General features: G+C 39.3%; 1 long non-coding RNA gene across 1 annotated transcript in view; it reads left to right on the top strand.

The window, feature by feature from the left end:
- The first annotated feature begins 207 nt into the window (after positions 1–207).
- LOC125403157 (uncharacterized) overlaps positions 208–19,761 on the top strand; it is a 48,400-nt gene continuing 28,846 nt past the window's right edge. The window contains exon 1 of the long non-coding RNA XR_007232848.3: positions 208–361. This is a non-coding gene — a long non-coding RNA (uncharacterized LOC125403157). The remainder of the gene's footprint in view (positions 362–19,761) is intronic.

Genomic DNA, 19,761 nt, shown 5'->3' with positions numbered 1-19,761 from the left:
GTTCTGCTCACTGAAGGAAGTCTTAGATTAGATCGGAACAGTTAGATCACGTCTCTGGAGACCCTTGTTTAAAATAGGCCAGGATGTCTTGCAAGCCCCCAGACCACCCTTGCTACCTTAAGCTGTTTTGTGTGCATAATCTAAATAAGTCCTTGGTTAACTCATGATCTCTAGTTCCTCTTTTAGATAACACCGTTGACTGAAGCAATTGTTTCCAAAGTGTTTAAAAGGATTGCTTAATAAATGTGCAGAGTGCAGTTGCAAGTGCTGTTTTTGCTCTGCATCCCCTGTGTCCTGATTTGTTCGAGACTTTCCCAGGGACCCCGACGCACTAGATGTCGACAGAGAGTTCTCTGTTTAGGTCTGTATTCCATTTTTTAATTGAATTATGTGTTCTTTTGATGATGAATTTCTTGAGTTCTTAGTATATTTTGGAAATCAGATCTCTGTCTGATGTGGGGTTGATGAAGATTTTTCCCATTGTATAGGCTGTTGTTTTGTCTTGTTGGCCGTGTCCTTTGCTTTACAGAAGTTTTTCAGTTTCAGGAGGTCCCGTTTATCAATTGTTTCTCTCAGTGTCTGTGCTGCTGGGATTTTATTTAGGAAGTGGTCTCCTGTGCCAATGTATTCAAGTGTTCTTACCACTTTCTCTTCTATAAGGTTCAGTGTGGCTGGTTTTATGTTAAGGTCTTTGATCCATAATAAAGGCAACATACAGCAAGCCAACAGCCAACATCAAACTAAATGGAGAGAAACTCCCAGCGATTCCACTGAAATCAGGAACAAGACAAGGTTGTCCACTCTCTCCATATCTATTCAATATAGTTCTTGAGGTCCTAGCTAGAGCAATAAGACACCAAAAGGAAATCAAGAGGATATAAATCAGAAAAGAAGAAGTCAAATTCTCACTGTTTGCTGATGATATAATAGTTTACATAAGCCATCCCAAAAGTTCTACCAAGGAACTTATACAATTCATAAACACTTTCAGTAATGTAGCAGGATACAAGATTAACTAAAAAAAAAATTAGTAGTCTTCTTGTACACAGATGATAAAAGGGCTGGGAAAGAAATCAGAGAAACAACAGCCTTCACAATAGCTACAAATAGCATAAAATATCTTGGAGTAACCCTAACCAAACAAGTATGATAAGAACTTTAAATCTTTAAAGAAAGAAATTGAAGAAAACACCAGAAAGTGGAAAGACTTCCCATGCTCATGGGTAGGCAGAATTAACAGTAAAAAATGGCAATCATACCAAAAACAATCTAAAGATTCAATGCAATGCATATCAAAATCCCAGCAAAATTCTTCAGACCTTGAAAGAACAGTACTCAACTTCATATGGAAAAGCAAAAAAACCCAGGATAGCCAAAACGATCCTGTACAATAAAAGAATTGTGAAGGCATCACAATCTCTGACTTCAAACTCTCCTACAGAGCTACAGTACTGAAAACAGCCTGGTCTTGGCATAAGAACAGACAGGAGGACCAATGGAACCAAATAGAAGACCCAGATATTAATCCACACTCCTTCGAACACCTGATTTTTGACAAAGAAGCAAAAAATACCAAATGGAAAAAAGAAATCATATTTAACAAATGGTGCTGGCATAACTGGATATCAACATATACAAGAATGAAAATAGACCCATATCTATCATCATGCACAAAACTCAAGTCCAAATGGAGAGTCCTACATTTTATAGGCCTCAGGAAATCGACTGAGACACTAGGCAGTATCCCGAGCATAGGAAACCTCAAAGCCTGCCCCCACAGTGACACACTTCCTCCAACAAGGCCATACCCATTCCAACAAATTTTAATCTTAGATAGAAGTCTAGTGTCTTCTTACAGACAATTCATTTGAGTATTAAAGGAATATTTAGATAATTAATGAGGACTATATTTTACCAATGGCATATTGGAAATATTCATTGGTTATATTTACCTTATGGACACAAGCTATATACTATGCCGTGTTCTGAATTATTTACCATACTACACTGGTGAATTCTAACACTAGCTTTTTAAAGTGAACCCTTTACTCATAAGCAACATGAAACTATCAGAACTATCAAATATATTTAATGTTATCATCTATAAATATCGATTTCAAGGCAAATTTATATTTTGAAAATCACCCAAGTAGTTTTTCACACTTTTATGTAGTTCTGAATACTTTTAAACATACAAGAATTCAATATTGTTTTGTCTTAAAGAATTCATTCATAGTATCATTTTAGGCAAGAGTCTTTGATAACTTCTTTAATTTTCCCTTGTTTACGTTTACTAGTTACTTTGTTCTTTCTTCAGTTAATATTTCATGTGTGTATTTTTCATAAGAAGTATTCCTTCTGCTATCAAATGTGTTCATATGCATCTCTAGTATCTCTCTCCAGCTAAACTCTATTTCCCTAGTTAGGATTTTCCCTTCACTTCTTAGATTTTCCAGAATTGTGTCTATTTTTTTTCTAAAGACCCTGGTTTGAAATCCCTCCTCTCTCCTGTGGTCTCTAATATTTCCTCTAGTCACTCTCTCCATGTTCCATACGAACCATTCTGAATCAACTCTTGAAGTTCGGTAGAGGTAGTTAGTCCCTGTAGGAAGATCATATAGGTTAAAAACCTTAATATGTGGTGTTTAGTTTTTATTATGTTTAAAACAACCATTCAAATTTTAAAAGTATTTCCTTTTGTGTGTGAGTATATGATCGTATACATACATAATCTATCTAAGATTAAATCTTGTCTCAGAACTTTTGGAAAAGGCTCAAAGTTAACAAAATAGTTCATATTTATTAAACTAAAACAAATAGTCACTATTACTTGCAAATGTATATAAAAATTTATATATAAAATTATTTGAATAATCAGCCTCGGGGTAAGGGATATAGCTAAGTTGATAAGATCCATCCCCCAGAAGCCATGTTTAAAAACAGCAATCAAACAACAGCAACAAAGCTAGGTATAATGTCACATGCTTGTCATCCCAGCACTGAAGAGGCAGAAACAAGTGATGGATCCCTGGGTCTCACTGGCCAGCCTAGCCTAACAGGCAAGCCCCAGGTCGTAGTAAGAAGAGACTGTTTAAAAAGTAAGGTTGACGACACCTTAGGAACAACCACTGTGTTCTCCTCTGACCTCCACATGCACACACTTAAACACACACACACACACACACACACACACACACACACACACACACACCACTCAGCCTTCTTCTCCTTATGTTTTGATACAGTCTTTATCTGTGTCTGTGTCTTCATTTCCATTTTCTATAAGGAATGGTCACGGTGGATCAGGGCCCATCCGATTTTAGTACACTATGTTACCACTTTTAAGCTCCTTTCTACAAAAACAGTCGCCTTCTAAGGCACCAGAACTTAGGGCATCAGTGCATAAGCTTTGAAGGGACACATTTAGCTCACAAAATCTTCCATTATCTGTTTCTGATAGTTTGAAATGAACTTCCCAGAATGAATTCTTGTAATCTTGGTGTCTGGGTGAATCCAGTCTTCAGACCTTATACTGAAACGATGGCAAAGTCAAATAGAATTCAGCTTTGAATTTTATTGGTAGCAGTGTGGTAGTTTGGATGTCTAAGAGTTTTGCATTAGAGTGACCTTTTCTTTTTTTTTAAGGACTCATTCAGTCTTATACTGTGTTTTTGTTCCTCTATTGAGAAGTAATTCATAGACCACATAATTTACCCTTCAGAGTCAAATCCAATGGACTTCCTTCCTTCCTTCCTTCCTTCCTTCCTTCCTTCCTTCCTTCCTTCCTTCCTTCCTTCCTTCCTTCCTTCCTTTCCTTCCCCTCTCCCTCCCTCCCTCCCTCCCTTCCTTCCTTTTTGATATGAGTTGTGTAAATACTAACCTAATTGTGAGATGTTTTCATCATCCCCTCTCAAACTTCATGCCCTGAACATTCACTCCCTTTGTCCCCAGCGACTAGTAACCAGAATGCACTGTCTGTCTCTATCAACCTGTTGTCTGTGTACATTTCAAACAGATGTAATCACAGAACATTTGACCTTCAACAATTAGCTTCTTTCACTTAGCATCTTGTTTTCAGTTCATCCATGGTGTGTTCATTCAGTAGTTTGTTCCTTTCTAGTACTGAACCAGACTCACTTGTGGGCCTGGGGTGATGCTTCAACAGTTAGGAGCACTGGCTGCTCTTGCAGAGGACCCCCAGGTTCAATTCCTAGCACCCACATTGCAGCTGGCTGACAACTGTCTATAACTCTAGTGCCAGGGGATCCAATGCCCTCTCCTAGGACCCACAGGTATCTTCATACATTAATTAATTGCTATCTTCATACATGGTGCACAACAGATACAAGCAGGCAAATCACCTACAAACTTATAATAATAATAGTAATAATAATAAGTGAGTATTTAAAGACTCACTTTGTATAATATGTGACATTTTACTTGGATTTATTTTATTTATCTGTACATCGTATGGAGGATATTTACACTGTTTTCATTTTTTAGCTTTTATGGAAAATTCTGCTACGGACATTTACATAAAGACTATTTGTAGACAAAGTTTTAAATGATCACGGGGGAAAAAAACTGATCACTATCACTCTGTTTAGCCTTTGAGGACCTGCCAAGGACAGCAGGACTTTATCTTCCGCCAAAGATTCACAAAGGTTCTAATTCCTCCACTTTCCTGTCAATACTTTTTTCGGACCCTCTTTTTTAATTTTAGACATTCTATGGCTCTGAGATCATATAGTGTCTAATATATATCCCTTTAATACCATGTTTATGGCATATTTTATGGTGTATACCACACATGATCTCCCGTGGTCGAATGAAACAGTATGTTGATATGGATTTAATCTAACTGGTGGACAGTGTTGTTTTAGTTTAGCTAGGTCTCTACTGATTATCTGCTTATGACTGGGGAATATTGAAGTCTCCAATTATAATACCAGATTCTCTATTTTTCTTTCCAGGTTGATTCCTTTCTATCATGTAGATTTTGATGACCTATTGCCAGTTACATACATACCTTAAAGGTTACTTTTTGTCTTTTTGGGGGGTGTGGTGTGGTGTAAAATTTTATCATTAGTAACTTTGTTTTCTTTTATTGTTGGAAAGTGTTCTACCTGGTATTGGCATGTCTTTTTTTTCTACTGTTAATTGCTATATATGTGTTCATCTATATTTAAAGCTGGTTTCTTGCGTTTGGAGTAAGACATTTCCTCTAAGATTTGGAGTAAGACAAGGATCTTCACTCTCCCTGCTTCTATTCATTATATTACCAGAAATTTAGACCAGAGCAATTAGGCAAGAAAAGGATATAAAAGGTATAAATATAAGAAGAGAACATCAATTATCTTTGTTTGCAGTGATAAGACACTGCAAAGATATAGAAAAACCCAAAGATTATCAGAACTGATAAATGAATTCAGTAATGGTTCAGGATACAAAATCACCACAAAAAATCGGCTTATTTTTTCACACCATTAATGAGATGGTTGAAAATAAATTATGAAAGCTGTCTCATAATAATTTTAGAATCTAAATAACTAGAAATAAATTTAATCAAAGAAGCAAAAGACTTCTATAACAATTTTTTTTAAAAAAATTAGTTAAAAAGACCCAGAAAAAAATGAAAAAAGGAACCTCCTAAGTTCATGGGTTGTGAGAATTAATATTTTTAATCTGTTCATAGTAGCCAAGGTGATCATGGATTCAATATAACCACCATGAAAATACCAAAGTCATTCTTTGCAGAGCTGGAAATGGCAATTCTAAAATGCACACAGAAGCACACAGAGATCCTGAACAGTCAAAGCAACCTGGAACAAAGGGAACAAAGCTTGAAGTGTCATAGCACCAAACGCCAAGATGCACCACAGAGCCACAGCATGTAAACAGCAGGTTGCATGCGTTCAAACAGTCACACAGACCAAGACAGAATAAACACTCCCAAAATAAACCTACATATTTGCAGCCACTGATGCCAAAGATGCCAAGCACACACCAGAAGGTAGACAGCCTCTTTAAGACAAGAACTGGGAAAACTGGACATCCATGTGCAGGACACTGAAGCTTCTCCTCTTACTTTATACAAAAATCACCTAAGGAGAATTACTAAAGACTGTGTTTGGTTAGTTTAGTGAATTGTAAGTAATTGTTAGCATACTAATTGAATAGTAAGAATTAGATACTTTGAAAAAATAGGTCTCCCAGCTTTGACTACCAGGGTTCTCTGTGATGAAAAACTATCAGTTAAGGTTCTCAAAAGAAATAAGCATAGCTGTTGGATATCTCTATTTCTGTCTGTCTGTTTATCTATCTATCTATCTATCTATCTATCTATCTATCTATCTATCTATCTATCCATCAAGCTATTGCCTGTCCTTTAGACATATTCATATCAGAAAGGGGATTTATTACACTGGCTTAAAGGCTTCAGCGCAGGTAGTCCATCAATGCCTGTCTTATTTCCAAAGCAGAGAATCTGATAATTTCCAAGTTCACAAGGCTGTCATCTCAGCATTTCCAATCTGGTGCTGGAGGAGAACTGGGGGAGCTGCTGGTCTTCAGCCTTCGTTAGAATCCTAAAGAAATAGTTCCTAATATTGGCAAAGGAAAGCTACACCAGCCAGTTAGATGAACTTGTCAGTGAGAATGATGACAAGGAGGCTGAAAGCAGTTTCCTTTTTCTATGTCCTTTTATGTTGGCGGCCACTAGGAGGCTGCAACTCCTTAGCCTTAACTTCCTGCTTGCACGCATCCTCAGGCCTACCAAAGGAGGGGAAAATAAGTTGTCTGGGTCTTTTCTCAGCCTGCACATAGGTTTAAAATGCTTCTGCTCTCTCAGATGCCAAGGACTATGTCAGAGGTTTTCAAAGCCACTGAGTAGTTATCTAATTCTCTAGTTTATCCCCATTGTATGTCTCAGATTCTTTTTAGTCTCAGTTGATTGTGCCACCTCAATTAAGTATGATCTTAAATAATGGCTGCTAAAGTTATTTGTAAAAATGCACTAGTCGTGGGTCTCTTCCTACGGAGAAAGCTTTGGACACTCAAGTAAAGACAAGCCTTACAAACGGAGCTTCCCCAGGGAGTTTTCATGCCTGTGAAACAGTGCTTTGTCTGAGAGCCCAAGGCTGTTTTGTTTTTCTCTAGTGGCTACTAAGCTGCTAAAGGGATTTCCATGGCTACTGAATTCCTGGATGTGTTACTGAGGAAGGCTAAGGTAGGGCTTGGGAGATGGTGGGGAATGTAGGAAAACATAAAACCCACGAAGTCTGTGGTTCCTAGTGAGAACTGGCTGTTCTTGCATAAGCCCACACAAAGGTTTATTGCAAGTGTTCAGATAATATATGGAGTTTTGAATGAAGTTGGTTGTGATGATTGTTGCCACTGTCCACAGTGATTGATTGGAAAGACTAACTAGTCTCAAGGGACCTCATACCACCATCTCCAAATGTTTTTCTCTGTTTGACATGATGCCAGGGATACCTATCTTGGTATGATAGGCTGCTTACCATTTGCAGCATCCCCAGCCATGATGAAGACTTCCTGATATTTAACCACTGATGGGAGTTTCCTTTTAGGGAATATTTTGCTTTTTGCAGTTTTGGTTGTGAGCCTTAGTCTTGAACAGTTTAGCTATCGCTCCAATATTTTACTCAAGAAAGCTTATTTTTATTATTCTAATATAAATATAAATATAATTAATAATAATAATAATAGTAGTAGTAGTAGTAGGTGTGCATGGGGTACGTGTACACATGAGTGCAGGTGCCTGTGGTGTCCAGAAAGGGGTGCTGGAGTTGGAGTTATAGATGATTGTGAGCTGCCCGAAGTGGGTGCTGGGAAGAGAACTCGGGTTTTTGTAATAGCAACATCTCATGCTGACTGCTGACCCATCTCTCCAGCCCCAACCATCCATTCTTGAAACTCTATTTTCCCCTCTGTCATAAATGTAGCTAAATATAGATACTAAATGAAAGAAACTCTTTCAAAATAGAACATACTCAATAAATTAATCAGAAACACACAAAAGGATGAAACTGAAATCTCTTTTTAAAGAAAGGTTCAACTGTTTTTCTCAGGTCCATATGATTTTCTGCAAAGTTTTTTTTTTTTAATTTTTGCTATTTGTCTTCTCTCTCTCTCTCTCTCTCTCTCTCTCTCTCTCTCTCTCTCGTGTGTGTGTGTGTGTGTGTGTGTGTGTGTTAGCTTGCGTGTTTCACATGGAGGTTGGGGGTCAGTTCTCAACTTTAGCCATGTGGGTCACAGGAATCAAACTCAGATTCACCAGACTCTGGCAGTTGCTCTTTCTTGCTGAGCCATTTCACCAGCATGAAAACACTGTTATTTTTAAAAGAGAAGTCAATGAGAAACTTCTATATTTGTCAGAGGGAAGGTGAAATAATGAGAAACATTTTTAAAGACCAGATTGGACTTAAGACATTTTATTAAAAATGGCAGGAAACTATATAGATGGCTCAGAGGATAAAAGCACTGCTTTTGCAGAGGACCCAAGTACAATTCCCAGTATCCCTATCAACCAGCTCACAACAGTGGTTAGCTCTAGCTCCAGACACCTGAGGGTACATGAACAACTGGGGGCGCACACACACACAAATATTAATAATAAAATTAAATAAGTAATAAATACTAAAAATAAAAGTAAAAATTACTAGTCATGATGATATATGTTTATAACCCAAGAACTCAAAAAACTGAAGAAGAAGGACTATAAATTTGAGACTGGATTATACAGTGAGTTTAAGGCCAGCCTGAGCTTTATAGTGAGACCTTGTCTCGAAAATTATTAATAGACATAAAATAAAAGTGGTAGACATCATTAAGAAGTGTTTTAATGAAAAAATGCAGCTGTTGGGTAATACTTTCTGTGAATTAGCGTATTTACTCTTGCCATACAGTTTAACATTGCAGAGAAGAACAAGTCTTGGTGCTTACTACCTAAGCCACTTGGTGCTACTAATCTAGGAGCTCAAGGGCTTGTGTAATTGATCAAGTTGATTCTATAGACATAGGTAACAATGGTTTCAGATGTAATCGTATCCTCAAGGGTGAATTCAAGTGCACTGGTGCTATTTTTATATTAAAACACGTTTATAAAACAAATCTGTTGAATAGGCAAATTCCCAGAAAAAAACAAATGTATAACTCATTAATATGTTAATTTAAACCATTATTTATTCATGAAGTCAGCTCGGAAAAATTCTAATTTAAAAACTTTTTACTAGCATGAAATTTTCAAGATAGTCGTTTGATCTTTTATCCATTCATCAAGCATTTTGGAGCACTAAACTATATGTTATGTGCTGATGATTTAAGAAAGAAAATACTTGGCTGTCATCCAGCTCCTTTTTCCACTGTGTAGTAAAGACAGTGGCAGGGTGCATCCCACCACCCAGCTAGCCTAACCCCAGAAATAACCACACGGAAATTGTGTTAATTAGATTATTGCCTGGCCCATTAGCTCTAGCCTCTTATTGGCTAACTCTCACATCTTGATTAACCCATTTCTACTAATCTTTGTTCACCACGAGGTCGTGACTTACCCGCATGAGTCTAACCAATGTCTGTCTTGGGCAGGAGAAGCATGGCGTCTGCCACATTTCCCTTCTTCCCAGCATTCTGTTCTGTCTACTCCGCCCACCTAAGGGCTGCCCTATCAAAAGGCCAAGGCAGCTTCTTTATTCAACCAATGAAATCAACACAAATACAGAAGGACCTCCTGCACCACCACTGTATCCCCACAAAGCAGCAGGAATACATTGACATGCAAACTGAAATGAGTGGCACAAAGGGGCCCAAAGGGAAGGCTGAGAATCCCCTGTAGGTAGGAGTCCTAACTGAGGAGACCTCTAGGGAACTCAAGAGGTCCTGTTAGGTGGAGGAATAGCATGAATACAGGCCTAAGTCTGGGAAGAGTTTAGAAGAGCTAATGACCTAAAAAAATAACCACTCAGTGATGCATAGTGAGAAACAGTGAGAAAAGAGGGTGAACAGAACAGGTATCACCAGATGACGCTGGGTGACACCCAGATCCAGGTAGGCCTTAAGAAGTCATAGTGTCAGTCAAGGTCAAGGTTTCCTCTTTAAGTCTCCAGAGCTTATATTTACTGAACCAAGAGCAGAAATAGTTAGGGTTTAGACTAGAACATTCATAGGAATAGAAGCTTTTACAGTGAAACACAGACTTCTGAAAGTCTCACTGCCAAAGAAACAGACAATTCGTGACTGTTCTTTTGGTTGTATTTGTGCCTAAGATGGTTTTAAGGGATTGAAAGTCTAAATATACTGGAAATGTTTCCACTCATCTTGGTAGCCACCTGGAGGTTCGAGTCAGACCTTCACAGTCCACACCTTGCACACCAGGTATTTTAGGTTGACAGTCTAAGAAGATCTCAATAAATCAGCAACAGTTGCTAGTCGTTGTAGGGGAAATACATGTTGAATATTCTTAACAGGAGTTTTTCTGATCTCTGAAACTCTGTGTAGTTACTATAGTCATGCACTTTTTAAACATGTTGAAGTAACTTGAGCAACTCCCACATCACTTAGAAAGCCATAGATCTAGGGTGTAAGCTACCAAACCAGATGCCAGGACACCTCCACTTAAGAATTTCTATACACTCCCGTGTTTAGTCTAGTCACAAAGCATATTCTGGAAGTTTGCTGATTAGCTTCTGTGATCTGTTCCACTACTTACAAAAGACTAACTTGTATCAACAAGAATAGAAACAACAGGCCTTTACCTATAAAACTGTCTAATACCAGACCTCCAACATGGCTTAGCAGAGAAAAGCACTGAGTTTGATCCCCAGGCTCCCCACGCAGGAGAGAACTAACTCCTGAAAGTTATCCTGTGACTTCTACTGGTGTGCCATGTGTGTATGCCCTCATTCACACCCACACACAATAGATAAGCGATCAAACACTAACAAAGATGGGCTGGTACCTGTACAGAATCTGAGAAGGGCCTGTCAGAATGCTTAGTTCATCCTATTTTAGAGCAGGTTTCTCCTTCGTCTGCTTTCTGAAGAAAATGAGATGAATCATAAAGCTGGTGCCCACGGACTGCACACTTGTGAATCCGTGGCCACTTATATTTGCAGAGGAATGGATGGTTGTGGATTTGTGATAAGCCTATTTTAAATCATATTTCTAAATTTTTGAGTTTTTATGACGTTGGCTGAAAACAGATTTACATTTGATTTTAAATGAATTCAGAAAGCTGAGCTTCTTGCAGAGTAATATACAAGATGTATGTTTTCTGCATTTCCTATGTTTATTTACCTTGTGTTTATATAGCATATAGTCTTTTAGAAATTAGATATTAAATTATGGAGTAAAATGCTCTGTCAATTAATCTTACAATTCTACATACAATACTAAGATATAACTCAGTGAAGGAAATTTAAATTTCTCATATCTTTTCCGTATCATCAGGACATATGAAGAAGCAAAAGAAATCATTTTAAAAAGAAACACAGAAATCTCATACTTTCTTTTGAAACATTTTCTATCTACAACTTAAACTTTTCCCTGCAACTCATAAGAGTGAATATTGATCTCTATGGGTCTTACAGGTATGCATTTATTTATCTTGTCATAATTGGGTTATATTTTGAAATTTTCTTCTGTTCATGATGGTCTATAATAACAGAGTGATTAAAAATGAGTGAGAAATGGTGTTGAAAGGGCACAAGATTACAGCTTGAAGGTGAATCACTGAAAAAGATGACAAAAATATTTCTCCAAAAGAAATATATGTGTATGTACCACCTCATGTTGTATAAATCATGATTTAAAACCAAGTTGAAATGAGTTTCTGAAGGCAAAATGCAATGAAAACTTTAGCACATTTAGAAATTCCCCCTCCTTATGACAGTTATTTCCTAGTTAAATATGGCTGTACTATTAATGATTCCTATCAGTGTGTTTCCACACACAAGGCATTGACATTTACTTGAAAATGTTGATATTTTCCAAGTACTGTCTAAGGGGAGTCACTGTGGACTGAGTATGCCATACATCTGAGTTTTATAGCAGAGTCTGATATTCCCAAATGACCTTATTAGAGCCATGCTGAACGGAGAAATAAGACACAAATCAGCCACACCCTACAACTTGTATTGAGATGATCACTGAAATTACAAGGAACACATAATCAATGGATCTCTAAGGAAAGTCAACTAGTAGCCCCAAAATATCAGGAGTTCAGGGAGTCAACAAGTTGTCCCAAAATATCAGAGGTACCTGATTTAATGATTTAAAGATTTAATGGAATCTTCATCATTGCATCTAGATAGAATTCCAACAGACACTCCCCAGTGCTCCAAACAGTCACAGAGAAAGACTTTAAATTATGGGTATATTTTTAATTGCTAGAAAAGATCTAAATTTTTGTTCAGTTTAGGCTTTTGTTTCTCATGCTGCTAAGCGATCAACAATTTCAAGTTTCTAATCCAAGTTATAACATAATTTGATTCCTTTCCCGGATACATACCCTAAGAATTTGGTTAAAAATATGTATCAAATGAAGGTAGGAATACTTTCCAATCACAGCTGCTCCTTTAAAATCAAATCTGTAATTATAAGATAATAATAATAATCTTTGAAAACCTATACAGTGTAGGGCTAGTGAGATGGATCATTAGGTAGAGGGTTTGCTGTGCAAACCCAACAGTTACCATTTATAAACCAGAGAATGTTTTCTTCATTCTATGGTCATCTGCAAAAATAACTTGTTGTATTAATGGGGAGTTGAGATTTATGTACTACTACTCGGCTTGCTCAAGATTTAAATAAAACCTCTGTGACTATCATCAGAGACAAACTTGTTTGATTCTCAGATGTAAAGGTAGAAAGAATGAATCAATTCTACAAAGTTGTCCGCTGACTGCCACATGGCCAAGAGACCAAGAGATCAGTATAGCCAAAATTATGTGGTTATACAGGAAAGAAAAGTTGGGGAAAGGAGTCCTTGGGCTGGAGAGTTTAGGGCAGTGGGTGAGATGTGTCTGCCAGGATGACCCAGTAATAGGAAGTTGCTGAGAACCTGCAGTCAGTGTCCACTTTGATATGTTAAATAGGCACCTCAGACATTGGTCTGGGGTTCATTTGAGACCTAGTAGGAAGACAGTCATTTAAATAGCTATTTAGAAAAATATCGGACCTAGGATGAAGATCAGCTCTAAGGAACAGTTCTTACATGAAGAAACATAGTGACACACACAAGTGACAAGAGAACTGAGCCCTAAGTTTGGATATTTCCTATTAAATCAGGGCCTGTGGTTATTTGCAACAATAAAACACAGTAGGACTTGCCCAGAAACAATGGTGTGCATGCTCACTTTAAACTTAATGGTTCTTTAGAGAACATACCAAACAAAGAAGACATTCACCTTGATAAAAATGGATGCTATTTATGTGCCAACATTCAGAAGTAGTTGCACTAATGCAGACTCCATTTGGAAATTCATAAGCAGGAAAGGTTTTGAAATCTGAAATCATGTAGACAGAATTATGGAAACTTCTCCAGTGACTTAATGTAGCACACATGTTTAAAGTATATCATCTTGGCCCCCTTCCCTCTGTGGATTACTCTAATCCTTGCAATCAGATTGGATTTGGACAGCGATGAAGGATGGATGGAGAAGCTTGAGAATGTCTCCATCCACAGCTATTTTTGGTTAGGAAGACACCCCAGGAAGTACAGTAGACAAGCTGCAATTGGCAAAGAAACCTGATGCGCAACAGCTTGGAATTAGTTTACAATCAATAGTGCAGAGTGTGTGCCCAGGACAGGAAAGCCAGCCAGTCCCCACCTGATGGCAGATGTCTCTCTTGTAGCTATACAATGAGACCCATTGCAACATAGCAAGAAAGAATTTAACAAGTGCGGGAATTTGAACTGATTCAGTCACTTATCAGGTGATTCTTGAAAGACTTTTCTGATTAAAGGCACTGTGCAGAGTCACCAGGGCGGGCACAGCAGTGAGCAAAAGATATAAACCCCAGCCTCATACAACTTCCTTCTGACTGACAGGAGCAGGATCCAGGTCAGATGAGTGTGCACACGTCCAGGTAGGGTGTACTTCTTGAGCAAGGGTGTGCCGAACGCAAAGCAAGGGAGTGGGTGGGATAAGAAACAGATCGCAGCTCAAATCTCAGACAGAGGCATCTACAAATGCTTTCCCTGGAGAAGTAATGTACCAAAGGGAGAAGAGAGGGAGCTTGTAATGTCATTGTCCGAAGTAGGGGACTTCCTGAAAGAAAGCCCTGCAAGGACAAAGTTCTGACATGGAACCATAACTGACAAGTTCTGTGATGTACAGAGGCCATGTGACTGGAGGAACTAGTGAAGGAGTGAGCAATGGGCAATTGGGTAAATATGATAGCAGTGGGTTGAGTCATGGGACAGCTTTGGAGTCAGGGTGAGAGCAAAGGGCATAACCTTATGTAGTTCTCTCTCTCTCTCTCTCTCTCTCTCTCTCTCTCTCTCTGTGTGTGTGTGTGTGTGTGTGTGTTGTTGCATATTTATGTACATGTGTTCATGTATGTGTGTGTTCATGTATAGGTATGTATGTGTGTGTGTATGTGCAAGTGTGTGTCCATGTATGCACATGAAGGCTAGAAGATGACCTTGGCTTGGGTGCTATTTCATCCTCCTTGTTTCTTTTGTGACAGGGTCTCTCACTGGACTGGAATTTGCCAAGCAGGCTAGCCTACCTAGACAGTGAGCTCTAGCGATCTGATCTGCCTGTCTCCACTTCCTCAGTGCTGAGATTACAAATCCATGTCACCATGTCTGGCTTTTTGGTTGTTGTTTGTTTGTTGGGTGAGTTCTGGCATCAAACTTAGGTCCTTATGCTCACATAGCAGCATGTTACTGACTGGACCATCTCCCCAGCCTAACCTGACATACTCATTAAAGGGCCACAGTGGTTGCTTTCTTTAGCATATTTTGCACCTGATGAGAGAGAAACAAGAGAAGTTAGGAAGATATGAATTAGGAAAATATGAATTAGGTTTGGGGCAGAAAGGAGTTGGCAGGTGAAAGGATTGTAGTGTATTCTGAAGGAGTAGATATAGAGTTTGTTATAGATTAGATATAGCAAAAGAAAGTATAATCCTTTTATGTGGTTCCTAAGTGAGTAGAAGACATACATTTCTTTCATCTGGTAGGAGGTGTGGTGCAACAGGAGCAGACTTTGGGAAGAAATTCAGACGTCTCTGTCAGACATCTGAGTGAAATATCAGCAGTCAGAATACACAGGGAGAAAAGCAGAGAACTGGAGACTGAGATATGAGAGTTATACAGCTCTAGGTGGTACATAAGGTTGTCAGAACATACGTGATCCCAGAACATGAGGGTGACTATGAACAACAGAGTCAAGCTCTGGGTCCCGAAGATTTCCCCTTTAGAGATCTGACAACCAAGGGAAGACAATAAGGAACGGAGAAAAACAGAACCAAGAACAAACAACAGCAAACCAAGGCCTTTACCATATAACATATGTGATCTGGTTTTTTTTTTTTTTTTTAGGTACAGGGACTTACAGACTCACTTCTATAAAAATGTCCCTGCTCTGGAAGATGGGGAAAGTGGGAATAAAATAATGATAGTCACTCATCTTTACCGTGTGCTACAATACACATGCCAGCTTTGGTGCAGGGCGAAGGAAGCTGGAACTGAAGCATAGCTTTATTTATGTACTCTAGAGACACAGCACAAAGGGCTTCAAGGCCTTCCTTGGGGGCAGTGCACTAGAACATGGTAGGGTTTAGCACCACATTCAGGCAGTCTGCTTCCTGAACCAGAAGAAGCTGAAAATTAATTGATACCCAAATTAACTGGCATTGATAAAAAATGGTAGCTTTAGTGTTAAAAGGACTTGGGCTCTATGTGTTAGCACATGAATTCCGCAGACCTTGGGCAGATAGCTAGCTTCGCAGAACTTGAATCATCTCATCTCAAAAGCATGTCAACTTTATTCTGTGTGGATATGGATTATCTTCTAAATAAATCCTCCCCCTCTTCCCCTTCCCTCTCCATCCCTCTCCCTTTCTCATTTTCTCCCCTGCCAGCCAGAGTAACCTTTCTAAAACTCAGATCAGGCTGAGTCCACCATGTTGGTTGAAGCTCTGTAGGGACTCTCTGTTACCCACAGGATAAAACAGTTAGTATGTCCATTCTTCAAACTTTCCTGGACCAGACTGTATTAAGTTCCCTTTCTATATGTCCTCTGTATTTTTCATGAGAATTCTGGGAGATGGACTAGTATCATTTCTAAGCCTGCCTCCTTGTCCTCCATCTTCTTTACACGCATGACAATCTCTTGGAAAATAGGATACTATTCCAAAGAATCCCCAATGCTAGTACAGAACATAATACAGAGTCCCTGAAAGAATGAGGCAAAGGAATATTGCTGGTCAAATAATACAGAGCACTTCTGGGTAAGTGACAGTATTGTTAAAAGCCTAAGCAAAATCATGAGGAGTTACGCTAAAGTAAAGATCACTCAATTAAGCTGGGCTGCGTTCATAGCTCTCCTTGGCAACATGCAGTCCCTGGGCTGCAGGTTAGACAAGCCTGTGGCACACAAGTCCCCGGAGAGACGTAAAAATGCCATCTCAGTCAAAGGATAAGAGGATGTGTGCGATGGACACCGTACTAGAAACCCGCAGGGATTTTGTGAAGTGTGGTTGTAAGAACCAGAGAGCTGAAACTGCATGGTGCATTCTGCTTCCTAAAGCCGTCAAAGATGCTCCACAGGTATCAAATCACAGCCTCTGGAAATGGTACTTGCTTATTTGAGGAATTCTATAATTTCTTCCCCTAACTGCTTGGTTTTCACTTTTATGGTGCTTAGTAGTATGGACAGGATGCTTTCCAGGTTCCCCCAAAGCCAGATGCAAGGACCAGCAGCCCAGTGAGTAAGTGGGAATCCCTTAGACTTGGCTAAGACCCATGACATGATGTGTGCTCATGCTAGCAGTGGGGTGGGGTGACTATGGAGAACCATCAATGGGAGACAGTCCTTCTCAAGGCACCAGGATGTCTGGGAACTTGAAAGAAATGTAAACTTCTAGTCCTTTAAGTCTTAGAAAAAGCATAGTTTCAGAGCAGAAACTATGGGATAGAGCCCCCTGCTTTCCCCCCAACCCTCTGCATGTTCACTGCTGATTGAGAACCAGTAACTCAGGCGGACTTCCTGTTATCATCCAGGGACTGCTAGAGGGGGAAGGACCACAGCCATGCCAGTGAGGAGGCAACCTCAGCTAGTGGACCTGGAGATATTGGCTGGTTGACGGGATCTAATTTTCTTATATGCAAAGAGGAAAGAATGTAAATCCCTGGGATGAAATGTCTCCCAGTGTGATTTATAGACACATTGGTTACCTTTTTAAAATTGTTTTACCAAACACCTGACAAGAAGAAACTGAGGGAAAGAATGGCAGGTTCATTTTTGGCTCACAGTCTGAGGGGATACATTCCACCATGGCACAGAAGGCATGGAGACAGAGGGGGCAGGTCATATTGTAACCACAGTCAGGAGCAGAGGGTGGTGGCTAGGAAGTGTGATTGGACTATAAAATCTCAAGACCCTTTCCCAGTGAGTCATTTCCTCTATCAAGGAGACACTCCCTAAAGGTTCTACTAGCTTCCAGAACAGTGCCTCCAGATGGGTCATGAACTTATGGGAACATTTCAAACTCAAAGTGCCACTGTGGAAGGGAGCAGAAATTAAAACCAGCACAAATAACGAAGGGATGAGGAAAATGCACTGTTCTGAGTGCTAGAGGTTGTTTGGAAGCCTTAGCTGTCTATGCTAAAAGCAGTCCTATCTCTCTGTACGAGGGCTTTGGGGTTCGCACAGGGTGGTCCGCTCATCCCAGCCAACTGTTTCTTAACAGAGTGCAGATCCCATCACTAATGTGTTTCAGATCATTGACTCTTTGTCATTTACATTTGTTAGCTTCTCATCCGTGTTTGTTGCAATTATACTACATTATAATCACAGTTTATAAAGAGAGTTCAATGAGTCATAAGTGGCTCATTGGCGCATGAAAGTGGTAAGGCAATTGCTGGCTACACGCCATTGCAGAACTACCCTGTGGCTGTGATAAATGGTACTTTGGGGGGGGGGGTTAGTGTAGGATCTGAACTTGATTATGTAGGGGCAAGTGAGTTTTTAATATGAGGAACTCTCTCAGTCAACTGAAGGTGAGATCCCCATTTTATCTCAATTTTTACGTCCTCTTCTGAAATTTTGGGGAGGTACCTTCATATTTGTTACTTTCTTCACTGTCCTCAAAAGGTGATTACAGTGCTCTATCTCAACTCTCAGAATTTCCCTCTGGTTTCTCTTTCCCAGGCCCTGACAACTGCCAATTCCCCCCACCAACACCAATTTCCCCAAATGTTGGAGAATTGTATACTATGTTGAGCATGATCTCTTTTATCTGTGAACATCTGGATGAGAAATGAGAAAAGAGGGTGTTTTTAAACTAACAGCATGGTTCAGTTCTTTGATTTGACATAAGGAATTTCAGCAACCTTTTCAGTGCTCTCATATCTAGATGCATCGCCATCTCAAAGCCAAAACAATAGCATTTCTCAAGAAAGTAAAACAGTGGGACATATACTTAAAATGACAAGACTCAGGCTTGTCCCCAGGAGTTAGCCATTTTTAACCTTTCTGAGGAACAAAAGCCCCAACAATTTCACTGTTTAACACACGCGTGCGTGCTCACACACACATGCATGCACACACACAGAGTATACAGAATGTTCTCTAATGTTCCAAACAACTAGAGAATTGGTTGAGAATCCATCTTCCAGGTTACTTATCCCATCTTCCACATTTGGATGTGAAATGCATTTGAGTGTGCGCCATGAATAAGTGTTCTGACGTAAGCTGCACACAGTTGGTCTGTCTGTGTTCTGTGAAATTGTCTACAGCTATTGCAACCAAGAAGCACCTGCTGCCACTTTCATCTCTATTTTCATACTCTCTCATGGCTTATATGCTGGGTTTTTTTTTGTTTTTGTTTTTGTCAACTCAATGCAAACCTAGAAATAGCTGGGAATAGGCAAGCTCAACTGAGGAACCATTTCCATGAGATTGATCTATGGTGTATCTGTGGGGCTTTTTCTTGATGACAGATTGATGTGAATGACAACACTCCTGGGCAGATGGGCTTCGGTTATCTAAGAATAAAAGCTGAGCAAGCCATAAAGAGCAAGCCAGGAAGCAACATCCCTCTATGATTTCCACGTCGATTCCTGCCTCCCCTTCCTGCCTTGAGTTCCTGGGCTGAAATCCTTCAATGATAGACTGCCATTTTAAGTAAACCCTTTCTTACCCTGACTTGGTTTTGTCACTGTTTTATCATAGAAACAGAGAACACAGCTTACAGATCTCTTTTGATCAGTTCTTCCTAATTTATATTTGGAGCATCATGATCATTTTTATTATTCTATATGACATGAACATTGTCGAAGAATTACAGGTCACAGAATCTGTCAAAGAAACTAATGGTCATTGGAAGCTGCTTGCTATGTTGCTTTTGTTTGTTTTTCCCCACTATGGACGCAAGTAAACAAAAATCCTCAGCTATGGTTTTTGGAAACCTACCTGATTTAATGATATTCTGTGAGAAATTAAGTATGTAAATAATTTTACATGCACATTTGCATAGGAAAGACACTTGCCCTTCTGGATCCTCGGATGT

This window comes from Myodes glareolus, chromosome 3 (genome assembly GCF_982192425.1).
Source record: "Myodes glareolus chromosome 3, mMyoGla1.1, whole genome shotgun sequence".
NCBI classification, from domain to species: Eukaryota; Metazoa; Chordata; class Mammalia; order Rodentia; family Cricetidae; genus Myodes; species Myodes glareolus.
This window is presented reverse-complemented; position numbering and strand designations above follow the sequence as displayed.